Here is a 13,672-nt window from a genome sequence, read left to right as displayed (position 1 = left end):
ATATTAGCCCAGAAACTTAGAATACCCAAGATAGAAGATACAATTTGCAAAACACATCAAACTCAAGAAGAACAAAGACCAAAGTGTGGACACTTTGCCTCTTCTTAGAATTGGGAACAAAACACCCATGGAAGGAGTTACAGAGACAAAGTTTGGAGCTGAGACAAAATGATGGACCATCTAGAGACTGCCATACCTGGGGATTCATCCCATAATCAGCCTCAAAATGCTTACACCATTGCATATACTAGCAATGTTTTGCTGAAAGGACCCTGATATAGCTGTCTCTTGTGAGACTATGCTGGGGCCTAGCAAACACAGAAGTGGATGCTCACAGACAGCTATTTGATGGATCACAGGGCCCCCAATGGAGGAGCTAGAGAATGTAACCAAGGAGCTAAATGGATCTGCAACCCTATAGTTGGAACATCAATATGAACAATCCAGTACTCCCCATTGCTCGTGTTTCTAGCTGTATATGTATCAGAAGATGGCCTAGTCGACCATCACTGGGAAGAGAGGTCCATTGGTTTTGCGAACTTTATATGCCTTAGTACAGGGGAACGCCAGGGCCAAGAAATGGGAGTAGGTGGGTAGGGGAGTGGGGGGCGTATGGGGAACTTTCAGGGTAGCATTTGAAATTTGAAATGTATATATAGAAAATACCTAATAATAAAAAAGAAAAAACAATGGATCAATTTGCATTTTTCTAAATGGTAACTGCCAGTTGATTTAGCACCATTTGTTGAAAATGCTGTCTTCTTTCCACTGTATGGTTTTAGCCCCCTTTTCAAATATCAAGTGACCATAGATACTGTGTGGTTCATTTCTGTGTCTTCAGTTCTATCCATTGACCTACCTGTCTGTTGCTGTACCAGTAACATGCAATTTTGTTTTAATCACAATTGCTCTGTAGTATAGCTTGAGGTCAGGCATGGTGATTCCAGCAGAGGTTCTTTTATTGTTGAGAATAGTTTTTTGTTTGTTTGTTTTTGTTATTGTTTTTTTGTTTATGTTTTTGTTTTTTAATACAAAATGAATTTTCAAATTGCCCCTTCTAACTCTGTGAAGATTTGAGTTCGAATTTTGATGGGGATTGCATTGAATCTGTAGATTACATTCTGCAAGATAGACATTTTTACTATATTAGTCCGGCTAATCCATGAGCATGGGAGATTTTTCCATCTTCTGAGATCTTCAATTTCTTTTTTCAGAGACTTGACATTCTAGTCATATAGATCTTTCACTAGCTTAGAGTCACAACATGATATTTTATATTATTTGTGATTACTCTGAAGAGAATTGCTTCCCTAATTTCTTTCTCAGCCTGTTTAGCCTTTGGGTAGAGAAAGACCACTAATTTGTTTGAGTTAATTTTATATCCAGCTCATTCACTGGAGGGTTTTTTTTTTTTTAATCAGGTTTAGGAGTTCTCTGGTGGAATTTTTTGGGTCACTTATAGATACTGATATATTATCTATAAATAGTGATATTTGGACTTCTTTGTTTCCAACTTTTATCCCTTTAGTCTCCTTTTGCTTGTGAATTGCTCTGGCTAGGATTTTAAATACTATATTGAAGAGGTAGGAAGGAAGTTGGCGAACTTGTCTAGTCCCTGATTTTAGTGGGATTGCTTCAAGTTTTTCTCCATTTAGTTTGATGTTAGCTACTGGTTTGCTGTATATTGCTTTTATTATGTTAGGTGTGGGTCTTGAAGTCCTGATCTTTCCATGACTTTTATCATGAATGGGTGTCAGACTTTGTCAAACACTTCCTCAGAATCTAATGAGATGATCATATGGTTTTTTTCTTTGAGTTTCTTTATATAATGGATTACATTGATGGATTTCCATATTTGGAACTATTCCTGGATCCCTGGGATGAAGCCTACTTGATCATGACAGATGATCTTTAGATTTGTTTTTGGATTCGGTTTGCAAGTATTTATTAAGCATTTTTGCATCGATAGTCATAAGGGAAATTGGTCTGATCTTCTATTTCTTTGTTGAGTGTGTGTGTGGTTCAGGTGTCAGAGTAATTGTGGCTTCATAGAATGAATGTGGTAGAGTACCTCTGTTTCTATTTTGTGGAATAGTTTGAGGAGAGTTGGAATTAGGTCTGTTTTGAAGGTCTGATAGAAATTTGTACTAAACCCATCTGGCCCTGGGCTTTTTTTTTTTTTTTTCTTTTTTTGAGACTATTAATGACTGATTCTATTTCTTTAGGGAATACGGGACTGTTTAGTTCATTGATCTGATCCTGATTTGACTTTGGTACCTGGTATCATTCTAGAAAATTGTCTATTTCATTCAGGTTTTCCAGTTTTGTTGAGTATAAGCATTTGCAGTAGGATCTCAGGAGGTTTTTGATTTCCTCAGGTTCTGTTGTTGTGTCTTCCTTTTCATTTCTGATTTTTTAAATTAAGATACTGTCCTTGTGCCCTCTAGTTAGTCTTGCTAAGGGTTTATCTATCTTGTTGATTTTGTCAAACAACCATCTCCTGGTTTGGTTGATTCTTTGTATAGTTCTTTTTGTTTCTACCTGGTTGATATCAGCCCTGCGTTTGATTCAGCTCTACTCCTTTTTGTTGAATTTGCTTCTGTTGGTTCTACAGCCTTTAGGTGTGCTGTCAAGATGCTAGTGTATGCCTTCTCTAGCTTCTTTTTGGAGGCACTCAGAGCTATGGGTTTTCTTCATACAACTTCTTTCATTACAGAGGCAAAGTTCAGAGAAGAGACTGAAGGAAGGACCATCCAGAGACTGCCCCACCTGGGGATCCATCCCATAAACAACCACCAACCCAGACACTATTGCAGAGGCCAACAAGATTTTGCTAAGAGGATCCTGATATAACTGTCTCCTGAGAGGTTCTCCCAGTGCCTGACAAATACAGAAGTGGATGCTCACAGCCATCCATTGGATGGAATAAATTGTCTGCAACGAAGGAGCTAGAGAAAGTACCCAAGAAACTTAAGGGGTCTGCAACCCTATAGGTGGAACAACAATATGAACGAACCAGTACCCCCAGAGCTTGTGTCTCTAGCTGCATATGTATCAGAAGATGGCCTAGTTTGTCATCATTGGGAAGAGAGGCCCCTTGGTCTTACAAACTTTACACACCCCAGTACAGGGGAACGCCAGGGCTAAGAAGTGGGAGTGGGTGGGTAGGGGAGCAGGGTGGGCGAGTGTATAGGGGACATTTGGGATAGCATTTGAAATGTAAATGAAAAAAATCTAATAAAAATGGAAAAGAAAGGAAGGAAGGAAGAAAGACAGGAAAGAAAAAAAGAAGCAGAGAAGGGTGATCCTGTAGAGGACCAGCATTTTCAATTAATATGGACCCCCGAAATCTCTCAAACACTAGACCACCAACCAGGCTGCATACACCAGCTGATATGAGGATACCAACACATACCCAGTAGAGGACTGCTGGGTCTGTGTTCATTCAGAGATGATGCACCTAACCCTCAAGAGACTTGAGGCCCCAGGGAGTTTAGATGTCTGCTGTGCTGGGTACTATGGACATCCATGAGTAAACAGGGGGTGCAGAGATGGTATGGGAATATGCGAACGTTGGAGGGTGGATGGAGGTGGAGGGAATAAAATATGGACTGTAAAAATGAATGAATTAATTAAAAATAAACAAAACCAAAAAACTAGGATATCATGAATTTTGCATGCAAATGCATTGAACTTAAAATATACTAAGTGAGGTAACACAGACCACAAATTTCCTGCATGGTATATATATACAATTCCTTGTGCAAGTATTATTTGCACTATGGAATATTCCCATTATTAAAGTTATATGGTTTATAGAATTATGCATGCCCTCAAATAAAGAAAAAGGAAATACTCCAACAGAAATAGACTCCCAGAAAGTCGTTAGGATCAAAGGCCAAAAAGTCAGGAATAGGATCAGCACAAAGGAAAAAATAACTTGCTATGCTGTATGTCAGTTTAGACAGAAGAACCTCATAGTCAGAACATAGCTGCATTTGAAAGAGGAGTGTCAAAGTCTGGAAGGCACAGAAAGAAATAAAGGGTTCATGTTAAGTGACAAGGTATCAAGTACAGTGTACCAGGAATATTCAGCTGCCAGATACCACTGATTTGTTTTCTGTGTGTCAATATAGACAGAAAGGAAGGTAAAAGAATGTTTTTTCTACCATAACCTGTTGGTTTTGTTGCTCTTGCCTCCAAACACAGGAAGGAGGGGAAGAGATGAGTCAACAGCTCTAATGGAGATCTCCAGATTTCAGCAGGCTTTGATGTCCATGACTAGATATGAGATATCTCTTCTAATTGGTTTTGACTCCATTCTCTATCTGAATGCTCAAACTCCATCAATCATTAGCAAGGAGAGAAAATAAAATTTGCCTGCAGGAAGGAATTTTGTCAATCAGGGACCTGGCTATTTTCCAGGACTTAGCTGGACCTGGGTATAACCAAAGCCTGACTGTATGGTACAAAAGAGAAGGAAGTATGCATCTAGATTTGACAGCAGACAGGATCATTGGAAACTATCAAAGGCAGTGATAGTTTCAGAGCCTCCATTCTACAATTCCTGTACTCCTGATTCCTGTACAGGGAACTGTCACCCTATGTGAAATTCAGGTATCACTTTTGGGGTGTGTTTTTCTTGTCTCAGTCATGCAGAACTCTGTCTTCTGCAAAGAAGATTTTGATTTCAAACTTCTGGAAGTAACAAAGACTAGGTGTGTTCAGACATTTTATATCCTTATGGTACCCACTGTGAGGAAAACTATGGCAGTGAATGTATGCAAGGTTCAAATTTAGACTCTCTAAAAATTCAATTTGTAAATAACAGACAGAGATCCTACCATAGCCAGAAAATAAGCACTCTTTTGATCCTGGTGCTGGCAGGCTGTTGCTGTTAATGATCACAGATGTTCAACAATCCAACCTTTGTTTACACTGTTAATGGACTTTGGGAATTACAAGATACTCTAAGATGTTTATTTTTCCATGTCAGAGATTTCTTTCTAACAGTTCAGTGGTGTTTGATTTGTTTGGGGAAATTAATATATTGTGGCCTGATGGCATCCAGCTTTGTATTAAATTCTGTTAAAAAAAAAAAAAAAGAAATGTACACAGTGATTTTCATTGTGTCTTTGTACTACAAAACTATTTTTAGCAATCAGGTTTCCATGGTATTTCTCAGACATTTAAGAATCTATGTAACTGTTTGTGAATAGGTATTGCTGTGAATAGTAAAAACCTTGCAGCAGTATATGTTTCAGAAAATCTCTGTGTGTCATTCCAAATACACATAAAATGTTCCATACACATGATGTACTCTTGGGAATATCTACAGCATATAATTTTTTTCAAAATTGAATTCTTAATAATATTATGGTGTTTTTTAAAGACAGTCCTGAGTTGTTGTTGTTTTTTTAAACAAATTAATTACACGATGTACAGGGCCTGGACAGAATATTTTACATTAGAATCCAAGCATGTAATTGAGGATACACTACTAAACATGAATGTTTTAGTGAGTGCTATAAGAAGAGCATACAACAGATTCACTGGGAGAGGTAGAAACAGGCACATCATTATCAGTCAGCTGGGAGGAATAATTGCAAGATAAGATTTATTGTCAGAAAGGTTCACACAAAAACAGAGGCTCTTAGGCAAATGGCTTACATCTAGGCAGAAGGAGCCATAAATAGGATCATACATCACACATGTCACTGATTTGCTTCTCTGTGGGTCAATGTGGACACAAAAGAAGGCAAAAACAGCTTACCTGCCATACACTTTTGACATTTTGCTTCATTCAGGGAAGCCAGGAAATGAGCAGGGATGAATCAGCAGCTCTAATGGAGATCTAAAAGGTTACATCAGAATTTTATGTCCATGCCTAGATATGAGATTTCTCTCCTGATTGGATCAGATTCCATTCTCTATTTGAATACAAAATCTCCATCAATCAGAAGCAAGGAGAGCAAATAAATTTCTCTGTACAGAAGGATTTGATCAGTCAGGCTGCTGGCTATATTCCAGGACAAGTCTGGTCCTGATATAGCCAAGCCCGACTGTATGGTGCCAAAGAGAAAGGAGTATACTGTAACTGACAGGAGACAGTGTCAGAGGAAACCAGTGATTGTTTCTGATTCTTTGCCACCTGTACAGGAACTGTCACCCTATGTGTAATTCAAGTATCATATTTGAGGTATATCTTTCTTGACTCAATCATGCAGAGCTGTTTCTTCTGCAAAGAAGATTCTGGATTTCAAGCTTCAGCTAGTGACAGAGACCAGGAATGGTCTGGCATTTTACATCCTTAGGTTACCCACTGTGAGGAATACTTGGACTCTCTAAAAATCCATTATGTAACTAACAGACAGAGATCCTACCATACCCAGAAAACAAGCCCTCTTGGGACACTGATGCTGGCAACATGTTGCTATTAATGGTTACAGATGTTCAACAACCCAACCTTTGTTTACAACTTTATTGTCCTTCGTCAATTACAAATTTCTCTAGCATGTTTATATTCTTCTATGTCTGTACTTTTCTTTCTAACACTTCAGAGGTGTTTGATCCCTTTGGGGAAATCCATGCATCTTTTTCTAATTATCTATATCTTAGACTTTCATACTGATAAGGAACTGGACAAAGTAATTTTCATTTTGTCTGTATACTAGTGGGTAGGAAGAGACTTAGCCTTTTCATGTTATTTGCATTTTGTGTTTAGCAAGCAGGTCTCTGTGGTACATCATAGATATTTGTGAAATTTTGCTCATTTGACTATATTTTTCCTGACAGTAGTAAACAATTTACAATTGTATATGATTCACAAAGTTCCATGGTATCTTTGCAACCACAGATTAACTGTTCCACATACACCATGTTAGGACACACTGTTAGGACTCTCTAGAGTATATAAACATAGTATTAAAAGATGAATCCTCTAAAAATTGTCCAGATTCAGGAAGATACTCCAGAGTTTCTTCAGGCAAACAGTATATGTGGAGGAAGACACAGGTGGAAAATTGCACTCAGTGATCCAACATGTCTTGAAAGATACACTATTAGATATGAATGTATGAATAAAAACTATAATGAGAGAACACAATATAAACAATTGGGAAAGCTGACAAAGTTACCTCACAATTATTTAGCAAAGCTGCAACAATTGCAAGATGAGAGTCATCTTCAGAAGTCTCAGAAAATAATCAGAGGCCCTCTGTCAAATTTCATTGGATCTAGGCAGAAGGAGCCAGAAATAGGAACAGCCCCAGATATCCAGTAATTTTTCAGTTGCTCTATGAGACAGAATAAAAGGTAAAAAAGCTTTTCCTTCAATTCACTCTAGATTTTTCTGCATCACACATGAATCCACGGGAGGAGGAGGAGAGAGATGAATCAGGAGCACTGATGTAAATCTCCAAGGTTACAGGAGGCTTTGATGTCATTGCCTAGATATGAGATCTCTCTTCTGATTGGATCTCATTCAATTCTCTATTTGAATGCATATTCCCCATCAATCAGAAGCAAGGAGAGCAAATAAATTTGTCTGCAGGGAAGGATTTGATCAGTTAGGCTTGTGGCTATATTCCAGGAATTATCTGGTTCTGGGTATAACCAAAGCCAGACTGAATGGTACTAAAGAAAAGGAAAAGTGCTTCTGTAACTGATAGGAGATGGAGCAAGTTGAAAGCTGCAAGGAGAGTGCTTGTTTGTCTCAGAGCCTTCATGCTCTGAATCCTTGGCTTCTAGTTCCTGTTCTGGGAAGGACTCAAAATGCGAAATCCAGGTATTTGCTATTACTGTCCATTCCTTGCCCCAGTCATGTGGGGCTGTGCCTTCAGTAAAGTTACAACATTCAATCTTCAGCTTGTGACACAGTCTAGGAATTTTCTGACAGTTTATATTCCTAGGTCAGTCACTGTGAGAAGTTCTATGGCAGCAAATGTCCTCAAAATACTATCTTCCAGTCTAAGAAAAATCAGATGTAACTAACAGACACAGAAACTACCACGCTCAGAATCAAAGCAGTCTTGTGACAGTGATGCTGATAGCATGTTACCATTAATGGCCAAAGACATTGAACAATACAACCACTGTACATTGTGATATTGTTCTTCTAGTTTACTAGATTTCCTACATGTTTTATTTCATGTCAGTCCTTTGCTACCTCTGCAGAATCATGAGCCCTTTAGGGAAATGACTACATCATGCATTGACAATCTCCAACTTTGTATTACACCATGTACAGGAACAAAAGAACACATTAATTTTCATTGTGACATTGTACTTATTGATACATGGAATCCCAAGATTTCATGTTATTTTCATAGAGCCTTTAGAGATTAGTTCTCTGTAATATATCCTGAATAATTATGATACTGTATTACTTTGATTAATACATTCCTGACAATACTAATCATATCTCAACTTTAAATGTGTCAGAAAACACCACGGCCTCTGTAAAACCACACATTAATGAACTGAAAGGGGTTTGCAATCCAATAGGAAGAGCAACAATATCAACCAATCAGACCCCCAGATGTCCAAGGGACTAAACCACTAACCAAAGAGTACACATTTGTGGGACTGTGAAAGGCAGCCTGTTTTGGTTGAGCAAGGCTTGCTCTGGAAACCCAGTAGAAAACTCTACAAGGGACCAGTGAGCCACGTTCTCAGAGACAGGTGCCTGAAACCACAGAGCCCCCAACTCCATAATTCTGTGACTATCATTCATAAAGACGAAGCCCCAAGCTTCTGGCATTCTGGCTTGACTCCACTCCCATAGATACCTGACTATAGCCATGTTTGCTCCTCCCCACAGTTACCTGGCAACTGCAAGGTAGCCCAACCCACTATAAAAGGAGTTGCTTAGCCCCTCCTCAATCTCTCAAGCTCTTGTGTTTCTTACTCTCATCTTTAGCTCTCCTTTCCCCTCCATTCACTCCTTCTCTCTACATGGCCATGGTTAGCCACTTTCCTTTCTCCCTTTTCTCTTTCTCTCTGCCTTTCTACAATAAACCATAAACCATAGAATTTCTCTGGCCATCAAGTCCCCCCATGCTCGAATGATGGGATAGGGTTTCCCCTAAAGAGCCATGTCTAACCTCCTGCCAGAAGGCCTTCCTCTGCTGCAGCCACAATCTAGACTAAGGACCCTCACCTTCCTTGGAACCACTCAGTGCCTCCTCTCCCCGTGCCCTACTCTTTTGCTCCTGGGCTGACAGCCACCGCTGGGGCCCCACTTTATTCTCAGCTCTTCTGAGGTGTCCAGCTGCATCTGGGATATCTGAGACTGAACACCTGTTATCTCTGGCCTCCATGAGGCCCAGAAATCTTGGACTGACCCCTGTCAATACCCTTCAGACTGGGTCCATAGCTTCACAAGCCAGACACCCACACAGGACCACATGGAGAGTGTGTGGCGATCCTCTGCATCTGCCAACCCAGAGCAGCAGAATTTTGACGGGATGCTGGTTCTCTCCCACCCCTTTTATAGATCCTTACCCGCTGCCCTACACACATGTAGGGCCTCATGTCTCCAGCCTCATATGTAGAAGGGGAAGGCATTGTCAGGCATCAATAGGAAGAGAGGGCCTTGGTCCTGTGGAGGCTACATGACCCAGTGTAGGGGAATGCCTGTGTGAAATGGTAAAATTGGGTGAGTGGCTGGGTGGGGGAACATACTCATAGAATCAGTGGGAGGGGGATTAGACAGGGTATTCTGGGGGTGATTGGGGAAGGGGTATAACATTTGAAATGTAAATAAAGAAAATATCCAGTATAAAATATAGAAAACAAACCCTCACATAAAATGTTCCACATTCACCATAGTTTGATGTGAATAATCATAGCCTGTTTTCAACACCAAGTTATATGTAATATTTGTCAGATTTACAGGACACTGCAGGTTTTCACATGAACTGAGTAAAAGTGGAGTAGGGCAAGGGCATAATATTAAACTTAGTAGTCAAACACCACTCTGTGGATACACGGATAAACATTTTATTTTCAAGGAAAGATTATCCACAAAACATGCAATAGTTTACTTGGAAAAGGAGGTGAAGGCACATCAAAATTGGATATCAGGCAGAAAAAAATTACAAGATAAGAGACACAGTGAGTGGCTCAAACAGAAGCAGAGCATCTCTGACAAATAGCTTAAAACTAGGCAGAAAGTGGCAGAAATAGGAACATCCCCAAGATCCTACTGATTTGTTTTTCTGTTGGTCAGTGTAGAGAGAAGGTGAAACATTTTTTTATGATATCTACCTTCAATTTTTCTCCTTCCTTCGGGAATCCAGCGAGGAGGTAGTGAGGTATGAATTAGCAGCACTGATGGAGATCTCCAAGGTTGCTGCATTCTTTGCTTTCCATGCCTGGATATGAGACCTCTTTCCTGATTGGATCTCATTCCATTCTCTATTTGAATGCATATTCCCCATCAATCAGAAGCAAGGAGAGCAAATAAATGTGTCTGCAAGGATGAATTTGACAATCAAGCTTCTGGCTATATTCCAGAACATATCAGGTCCTGGGGTTGTATGGCACTAAAGACAAGGAAGATTGCTTCTTTAACTGGCTGGAGTTGGAGCCAGTTGACAGCTCCAAGCAAAGTGCTTGTTTGTTTCAGAGCCTCCATACTCTGATTCTTTGGCTCCTAGTTCCTGTACAGGAAAGGTCTCCACATGTGAAATTTAGGTATCTGCTTTTGCTCTCCATTCCTTGCCCCAGTAATGCAGGGCTGTGCCTTCTGCAAAGAAGATACAACATTCTATCTTCAGCTTGTGATATAGACTAGGGATTTTCTGACATTTTTATATTCTTATAAAAGACACTATGAGGACTGCTATGGCAACAAATGTCCTCAACATACCACGTTGGTATCTAAAAAATCAGAAGTGACTGACAGACACAGAAACTATCATTCCTGTGATCTAAGCAATCTTGGGACAGTGGTGCTGGTAGCATGTTACCATTAATGGCCAAAAACTTTGAAAAATTCAAGCATTGTATATTGTGATATTGTTCTTGTAGTTTATTAGATTTTCTACATGCTTTTATTTTTTTCTTTTTATTCTTTCTATTTTTATTTTATTTTTATTAGATATTTTCTATATTTATATTTCAAATGTTATCCTCTTTCCCATTTTCCCCTCCAAAAACCCCTACCCCTTATTTCTCTCCCGTGCTCACCAATCCACCCACCCCTGCTTCCTGGCCCTTATAGTCCTCTATACTAGGGCATATAACCTGCACAGGATCAAGGGCCTCTCTTCCCATTGATGACCGACTAAGCCATCCACTGCTACATATGCAGCTAGAGCCATGAGTCTCTAGCCAAAACTCTAATCATGAGTTTTCTTTGATTGGTTGTTTGGTCTCTCAGGATTCTGGGGGTACTGGTTAGCTCATAGTGTTGTTCCTTCTATGGGTTTGCAAACCCCTACAGCTTCTTGGGTACTTTCTCTAGCTCCTTCATTGGGAACCCTGTGCTCCATTTCATAGATGTCTGTGAGCATCCACTTCTATATTTGTCAGGCACTTGCAGAGCCTTTCAGGAGACAGCTGTATCAGGCCTCTGTCAGAAAAATCTTGTTGGCATCTGAAATAGTGTCTGGATTTGGTGGTTGTTTATGCAATGGATCCCCAGGTGGGGAAGTCTCTGGATTGTCATTCTTTAAGTCTCTGCTCCCCACTTTGTTTCTGTAACTCCTTCCATGGGTATTTTTTTCTTGAAGTCATTCCTTTGCTAACTAAAACCTCTGCAGAGTCATGGCCCTTTAGGGAAATCAATACATCAAATCCTGGACAGTGGTGGCACGTACCTTTAATCCCAGCACTTGGGAGGCAGAGGCAGGCAGATTTCTGAGTTCAGGGCCAGCCTTGACTACAGAGTGAGTTCCAGGACAACCAGGACTGCACAGAGAAACCCTGTCTCAGAAAAAAAATCCTGATCATCTCCAACTTGTTATTACATGATGTAAAGGAAGAAGTGGACATATTAATTTTCATTTGGTCCTTGTACTTTTGGATACCTAGGGTCCTAATATTTCATTGTATTTTCATTCTCTTTTCAGATATCAGGTCTCTATCATATAAAATAGATAATTATGATACACTATTTTTTATTTGTTTATTTTTTATTAGGTATTTTCCAATTTGATTAATACATTCCTGATAGTAATAATCATATTGACGCTTTATATTTGTCACAAAATGCCATGACCTCTTTAAATCCACACATTAAGGAACTGAAAGTGTTTGTATCTCAGTAGAAAAAGAACAATATCAACCAACCAGTGTCCATGTCTCCAGCTTTACTTAGCAGAGAAAGCTCTTGTCAGACATTACTGGGAGGTGAGGACTTTGTTCCTGACAAGGCTAGATGGCCCAATGTAGGTGAATACCAGGGTTTAGTGCTAGGATTGAGTAGGTAGATAGGTGGGTGAACATTCTCATAGAAGCAGTGGGATTGGACAGTATGTTCTTGTGGGGGGAATAGGGGAAGGGAGATAACGTTTGAAATGTAAAGAAAATATCTGAAATATTGAAAATATCTGAAATAGTGAAATAAAGAAATATAGAAAACAATCCACACATTGAATGTTTCACATACAACATATTTTGATGTGAACAATCATAGCATGTAAGCATGTTTTCAACACTGAGTGGTATAATATTTTCCAGATTTATGCAACAATGCAGCTTTTCAGACAAAGTGGGTACAGGTTGAATAGGGAATGGACATAATATTAAACTTAGTAGTCAAACACTTTATTGTGTATACACGGATAAACATTATATATTCAAAGAAAGCCTATAAACAGAGCATGCAAAAGTTGATTTGGAAAAGAAGACAAAGGCACAACACAATTGGCCAGCAGGCAGCAAAAATTGCAAGATATGAGACCAAAGGAGAGGGCTCGAAATGAAACAGTGCATATCTGGCAAATCGCTTAAAGCTAGGCAGAAGGAGGCAGAAATAGGACCATAGACAAGATTCCACTGACTTCTTTTTCTGTTAGTCAGTGAAGAGAAGGCAAAGCAGCTTTTTTCCTCCTGCCATTCAATTATAATTTTTCTTCTACTTCCGGCCAGGAACCCAGCGAGGAGGGGATTGATATATGAATCAGCAGCACAGAGGTAGATCTCCATGGTAACTGCAGGCTATGCTGTCCATGCATAGATATGAGATTTCTCCTGATTGAATCACGACCCATTCCATATTTGAATGCACATTTCCAATCAATCAGAAGGGGGGCAGTATTGTGTGTGTAATTGGGTAAGGTAACATACTTATATGACATTTCCCAGGGGGTTCTTGGGGAGAAATCAGGTAAAGGGTGTAACATCTGAAATGTTAATATAAAAAATCCAAAACAAAAAAAAATTGAAAACAATACCACACTTTAAATGTTTTCCATCCACCATATTTGATGTGAATAATATAGCACACAAACATTATTTGCAACACTGAGTTACATTTATTATATTTCAGATTTATGGAACACTACAGCTTTTCATTCAACCTGAGTACTCATGGACTAGGGAATGGGCAGAATATTAAACTTGGTATTAAAACAATTCTTTCTAGATGCATGAATAAATACTATTTTTTTCAAGGAAAGGCTATAAACAGAGCATACAAGGGTTAAATTAGAAAAGGAGACAA

The 13,672-nt window shown here is 39.3% G+C and overlaps 1 long non-coding RNA gene across 1 annotated transcript in view; it reads left to right on the top strand.

Moving 5' to 3' along the window:
• The window catches only part of A230057D06Rik (RIKEN cDNA A230057D06 gene), a 221,725-nt gene that overhangs the window by 171,041 nt on the left and 37,012 nt on the right, over positions 1–13,672 (top strand). The window lies entirely within an intron of this gene.

Source organism: Mus musculus, chromosome 7 (assembly GCF_000001635.26).
Source record: "Mus musculus strain C57BL/6J chromosome 7, GRCm38.p6 C57BL/6J".
Classification (NCBI taxonomy): domain Eukaryota; kingdom Metazoa; phylum Chordata; class Mammalia; order Rodentia; family Muridae; genus Mus; species Mus musculus.
The sequence above is the reverse complement of the archived record's forward strand: the minus strand, read 5'-3'. Positions and strand labels throughout refer to the sequence as shown.